Genomic DNA, 6,895 nt, shown 5'->3' with positions numbered 1-6,895 from the left:
TTTCTCCAGCTACAAGGCTAGGATTCAAAAGGCTGCTTAAACCATCTTGCTCCTCTGGGCTGAAGCTCGAAACATCTCCAGCAGAGGACCTCCCAACCTCAACTTGAAAGTATCTCATGAAATATTGAGATAATTGCCATGTTAGGAAGTTACGTATAACACTCAGTTAGAGTCTTTGTTTCTCTATCAGAAGACTACTAGCCTAACCATGCTCCAACCATGTTTATCTTATTTTCTGTTCCTCCCCAAAAGAATTTGGTAGAAGTTGAGGGAACAACATGCAAGAGGTGTTGTAGGAAGAAAGGAGGATTTGTTTATTTGTTGAAAGAAGTTCAGAAAACACAGAACCAGGAATTGTGAATTGTCCTCGGTACATGGCCTCATTACTGTGCCATATTTTTGAACATCGCTGAACAAATTTTTGCTAGTCCTTCCAATCTATTTAAATCACAAAAATTCTTTGCATGGATGGCATAGTGCACTGCATAGCCCTGAGGGGAATACTGTAGTTAAATCAGTTCAACGCTGCCCCTTTTGCAAAGACAATGACAATAAAGGTTATCTTATCTATTCATTTGCAAGTCGTTATAAGTAAGTGAATAACATAATGCAATGGAAATACATCTCTCTGTGAGAGCTTAAGTGAAAGTGGACTTCATGTACAATTTTGATAGATTCCATATACCTGTTGTGACTCAGGGCCAGCCTGTGGGTCCGACAGCCGGCTCCGATGTATCGGATGACTCAGATGAGGGGGAGGAGGGAAACGAACCGGCTGATGATGGTTTGGAGGCTTTGCAGAGCCCTCAGCCGGGGACCTCTTCTCAGCTGCGTGAGCCCGAGAGTGCGGAGGAAGATGACCCACAGCTGGCCCTGTTCAAGGACGCCCGACGCAGGAGGCAGTCGAGCAGGAACAAACAAAGAAAGGCTGCGGGACTCCTCGGGAGGAGGCACAGGGAGACCACGCCCTGAGCTCTCTATAAAAGGAGTGTTTGGGGAGGGGCTGGTTGCTGAAAGCAACTTTTCCGCTTGAGAAGACAAGCTCTAGTGTTTTTGTTAACTGCGTAATAAATCTTGGCAGATGCCTTTTAGCCTTGGACGCTCTCCAGTCTCTTCTTTCTGAATAGGGGTTTGCCTTATTACAAGGCCAGAAGAGGGCTGGTTCAGAACAGTTTGCTTTCAGCCTCCCACCCCTTACTACTACGATGGAGCAGCTTCTTGCCGAGAATGCTCAGCTCACCCAGCAACTCACTTTGCTGGCAGCTCAGGTGGCTCAACTACAAGCTCAGGTACATGCTGCACCCCCACCCAGGAGGAAATGTCAGATAGCTATGCCGGATAAATTTGCTGGCAATCCAGAACTGTTTCCTGCCTTCCTGGGACAATGCCAGCTTTTTATCAGCGTGAGAGCAGCTGATTTCCCCACTGACCGAGATAAGGTGGGATTCGTGTTGAGCCTTCTGTCGGGGGATGCAGCTCGTTGGGGCACGCCTCTGTTGGCACAGCCTAGCCCTTTGTTGGATAACTTTGGGGGGTTTTGTGACCATATGCGCCTCATGTACGAGGACCCGATTAAGGCGCAGACTGCCACCCGACGTCTGAAAGCTTTGAGGCAGGGTCAGCGCCCCCTACAGGCCTATATCAGCGATTTCTGGCTGCTTAGCCAGGATTCCGCCTGGAATGAGGCTGCGCTCGTGGATGCCTTCCAGGATGGCTTGTCAGAGGAGATGTTGGATGAGCTGGCCCGCGTGGACATTCCCTCAGACCTGAATGGGCTGATCCATCTTTGTCTGCGGATCGATGCCCGGCTGCAGCAGCGAAAGAGTCGCCGTGCCACCCCACAGACCCCTGCCGCTCCTGTTGAGCGTGTGCCCCCAGTCCAGAGGGAGGAGCCAATGGAGCTGGGTGCCGCCCGGTCCCGTCTATCGGTGACGGAAATGGACAGACGACGATCGGGGGGGTTGTGTTTTTACTGTGGGGACCCTGGACATTTGGCTGCTTCTTGCCCAAAGAAGCGTCAGCGGGCATCAGTGACCAAGCCGGCCCCGAGAAAGTCCCCTGCTTTGCTGTCGGGAAACGGCCTGAGCCCGATCTAGACGGTGTGATAGATCGGGCGACCCACCACGACCACGCCGAGCGACGCCATTCCGACGGTGCCTGTGAACCTCCACGGCATTTGATTTTGGAGGCACGTCTGATCCTTCCTGGCAAGCCAGAGGGGATTCCGGTCCATGCCTTAATTGACTCTGGGGCTACCACTAACTTTATGGACTCGGCCTTCGTGGCCAAATGGGCTATTCCCCAGTGTCCGGTGGATCCGCCCATGCTAGTGGAGACTATTGATGGTCGAGTGCTCCTGTCCGGGCCTATTACGGCCGCCACGCAACCCGTGTGTATGGCCATCAGTTCCCATGTGGAGGCCATCCAGTTTTACATCACTTCGGATCTGCACTTCCCCGTGGTCTTGGGACTGGCGTGGCTCCGGGCGCATGATCCACAGATCTATTGGTCTCAGAACTTGGTCACCTTCCCAAGTTTGCAGTGCGTAGACCACACCCGCCATATCTGTGCCGGCCAGGTGGAGGGTTCCCCAGGGGTTTCCTTGCCTCCTGAACTGTCCGACTTTGCTGATGTGTTCAGCGAGTCAGAGGCGGATCAATTACCCCCGCACAGGCCCTATGACTGTTCCATTGATCTAGTCCCTGATGCGCCTCTCCCAGTGGGGCGTTTGTACTCCATGTCGGAGCCCGAGTTGGCTGCATTGCGGGACTTCCTGACAAAGAATTTGGCTCGTGGTTTCATCCGGCCCTCGTCCTCGCCAGTGTCTGCGCCCGTGCTCTTCGTCAAAAAGAAGTCGGGCGAGCTACGGCTTTGCTGTGACTACCGGAAACTCAACGCCATCATGGTGCGTAACCGCTACCCGCTGCCCCTCATCCCCGAGCTCTTGGACCGACTCCGGGAGGCTAAGATCTTCACGAAACTGGACCTGCGTGGAGCTTACAACCTCGTCAGGGTTCGGCCGGGTGATGAGTGGAAGACGGCGTTTGGTACTCGCTATGGACATTTCGAGTACACGGTGATGCCGTTTGGCCTGACCAACGCCCCCGCTGTGTTTCAGCATTTTATGAACGACATCTTTCGAGATCTGTTGGACCAGTTTGTCGTAATTTACCTGGACGACATCCTGATTTACTCCCCGTCGCGTGAAGCGCATCATCAGCATCTCCGTCAGGTCCTGCAGCGCCTCCGGAAACATCGGCTGTTTGCCAAGTTGGAGAAGTGCCAGTTCTACCAGGTGACCATCGATTTCCTGGGTCACCGCATTTCTCCTGAGGGCATCGCCATGGAGCCGAGTAAAGTTGAGTCGTTGCAGAGTTGGCAACCCCCGCGTCGCGTGAAGGATGTTCAGCGACTTCTTGGATTTGCCAACTACTATCGAACATTCATCCCTGGCTTTGCTGCCTTGACAGCCCCCCTCACCCGGCTCCTGCAGAAGAAGACTCGGTTCCAGTGGAACGCCCCCGAACAACAGGCGTTCCAAGCTTTGAAGGACGCCTTCATGAAGGAGCCCATCTTGAAGCATCCTGACCCGCAACGGCCGTTTGTCGTGGAGGCGGACGCCTCCGACATTGCCATTGGGGCCCTGTTACTCCAGGCAGCGACGCCCAACGGTACCCTTTTCCCTTGCGCGTATCACTCTCGGAAATTGAATCCCTCGGAGCGCAACTATACCATCTGGGAGAAGGAGCTGCTGGCCATCAAGGCGGCGTTCGAGGCTTGGAGGCATCATCTGGAGGGGGCGCGGCATCAAATCGAGGTCCGGACGGACCACAAGAATCTGGAAAGCCTGCAGACCGCTCGGAATTTGAACCAACGCCAGATCCGGTGGTCCCTCTTCTTTGCGAGGTTTGACTTCCGGGTGCGGTACATACCAAGCGGGCACAACCAGAGAGCGGATGCTCTGTCCAGGAAGCCCGAGTACACCCGAGTGGAAGACAAGCTTCCACCCAGGACAGTGATCCCCGTCGAGTCTTTTGCTGCGGTGCGGGAGCCGGTGGATATACGGGCTCGGATCCGGGAGGCGCAGCAGCAGGAGGCGTGGGTGGCTCAGCGGAAGGAAGAGGTGGGGCCAGATTCGCCTTGGTCGGTCACGGATGGACTCCTGTATTATCGTGACCGGCTCTATGTTCCAGGAGGGCCACTCAGGGGACTCGTCCTCAGCCAGTGTCATGATAACCCGGCTGCGGGGCATTTTGGCCTGTTCAAGACTCTGAACCTGGTCTCCCGTACCTTCTGGTGGCCCCGAGTCCGACACGACGTCCAGTCTTATGTCACCTCCTGCGTCCCATGCAGGCAGGCCAAGTCAGCGACAGGGGCCCCGCCTGGTTTACTGCAGCCTTTGCCAACACCCAAGAGACCCTGGGGGGCTGTGTCCATGGACTTTCTGACGGATCTACCCCCATCCTCCGGCTTCACGACAGTGTTTGTGGTGGTGGACATGTTGACCAAGATGGCGCACTTCATCCCCTGTCGCGGCTTACCGTCAGCTCGCGCCACTAGTCGCATGTTCATCCAACAGGTGTTTCGGCTGCACGGCCTTCCCGATAGAGTCGTCTCTGATAGGGGGGCCCAGTTTACAGCCCGCTTCTGGCAGGAGTTGATGCGGGCGTTGGACATTAAGGTTTGCCTCTCGTCCGCGCATCATCCTCAGACCGACGGGGGTACCGAGAAGGTCATCGGCATCTTAGAGCAGTATCTGCGCTGCTACGTTAACCTGCAGCAGGACAATTGGGTGGACTATTTGGCCATAGCCGAGTTTGCCTTTAACAACTCGCAGCACACCTCCACGCAGATGACACCGTTCTTGGCCAACGTGGGTTATCACCCCCGGTTTTTCCCCCTTTCCCCCGTGGACTCACCGGAGCCGGCAGCGAACGAATTCATGGCGGAGTTACAGGCGATCCATCGGTTGGTGCGACGGCAGCTGGAGAAGGCCAAGGCCGACTACAAGAGGTTCGCCGATCGGTCGAGAAGGGATACGCCTCCACTATCGGTGGGGGATCGGGTCTGGCTGTCCACCAGGAACCTACCATCCACTCGGCCGGCGAGGAAGCTGGACCACCGTTACCTTGGACCGTTCCCAGTCGAGGCCGTCATCAACCCGGTCGCCTATCGTTTAACTCTGCCACGTTCCCTGCGCGTGCACCCCGTCTTCCATCGGTCCTTGTTGGTCCCCGAACAACCGGCTTGTCCACTTCGCCAAGCGGAACCTCCCCCATCAGGACCTCGTGATGGCGGCAGCACCCCCGAGTACGAGGTCGCCAGCATCAGGGATTCCCGCTGGCTGAAAGGTCGCTTCCAGTACCTGATCGAGTGGAAAGGGTACGGGCCGGAGGACTTCACATGGGAAGACGCGACCGCCGTTCATGCCCCTGCGTTGGTGACTGCTTTTCACGAACAGTTCCCATCCCGACCGCATCCGGATCGGCAGACCCGGGGGAAGGGCCCTGCGGTGCGGGATAGTGTTGTGACTCAGGGCCAGCCTGTGGGTCCGACAGCCGGCTCCGATGTATCGGATGACTCAGATGAGGGGGAGGAGGGAAACGAACCGGCTGATGATGGTTTGGAGGCTTTGCAGAGCCCTCAGCCGGGGACCTCTTCTCAGCTGCGTGAGCCCGAGAGTGCGGAGGAAGATGACCCACAGCTGGCCCTGTTCAAGGACGCCCGACGCAGGAGGCAGTCGAGCAGGAACAAACAAAGAAAGGCTGCGGGACTCCTCGGGAGGAGGCACAGGGAGACCACGCCCTGAGCTCTCTATAAAAGGAGTGTTTGGGGAGGGGCTGGTTGCTGAAAGCAACTTTTCCGCTTGAGAAGACAAGCTCTAGTGTTTTTGTTAACTGCGTAATAAATCTTGGCAGATGCCTTTTAGCCTTGGACGCTCTCCAGTCTCTTCTTTCTGAATAGGGGTTTGCCTTATTACAAGGCCAGAAGAGGGCTGGTTCAGAACAATACCCTTTCTGCAAAACCCCTGGCCTTGAGGAGCTCCCAATGCTAATGCATTGTATACAATCATCTAAAGCAGGGGGTGTCAAACTTGCAACGTCGTATGACATGTCGTGACATATCATGACTTTCCCCCCCCCCATTGCTGGCAATGGGGCAGGCCGGCAGTTTGACATCCCTGATCTAAAGTGTAACGGTTCATGAGTTTGATTCTCAGTAGAGGGTTTGGACCCCGTGGAGTAACATCTGGCTATAAAGCTGGTCCTTGACTTAGGATCACAATTGGGACCAGAATTTCCATTGCTAAGCAAGGCAGCTATCAAGTAAGTCATGCCCAATTTTAGGACCTCGTCACCATGGTTATTAAGTGAATTGCTGCAATTGTTAAGTGAACCATGCAGTTGCTAGTCAATTTGGCTTCCCCCATTGACTTTGCTTGTCAAAAGCCAGCTGGCAAGATCACAGATCGCTGCAACCATTGTAAATACATGCTAGTTGTCAAGTACCCAAATTTTGATCAGGTGACCATGGGGATGCTGCAATGGTCATAAGTGTGAGGACCGGTCATGGGTTATTTTTTTCAATATCATTGTAACTTCATATAGTCACTGAACAAATGGTTGCAAGCTGAGGACTACCTGTGCACAAAAGATGGCTAAGGGAATCCTCACTCTACAATATTTTTTTCTTTATTCAAAGTTTTGTAACTACTTAGGACAAGATGGATAGATTTTTAATTATTGTTTACACCCTAGTCCACAATACTGTTGGCAATAAATATTTGGTTACAATAATTTACTGCCTTTTGTGTAGGCAAGGCAGATGGAGGAAAGCTGTGGATGATATTCATAAATAATGCTCATGGATTAAAATTAAATCTGTTCGCTAATAA

Source organism: Vipera berus, assembly GCF_964194415.1.
Source record: "Vipera berus genome assembly, chromosome: 2".
NCBI classification, from domain to species: domain Eukaryota; kingdom Metazoa; phylum Chordata; class Lepidosauria; order Squamata; family Viperidae; genus Vipera; species Vipera berus.
This window is presented reverse-complemented; position numbering follows the sequence as displayed.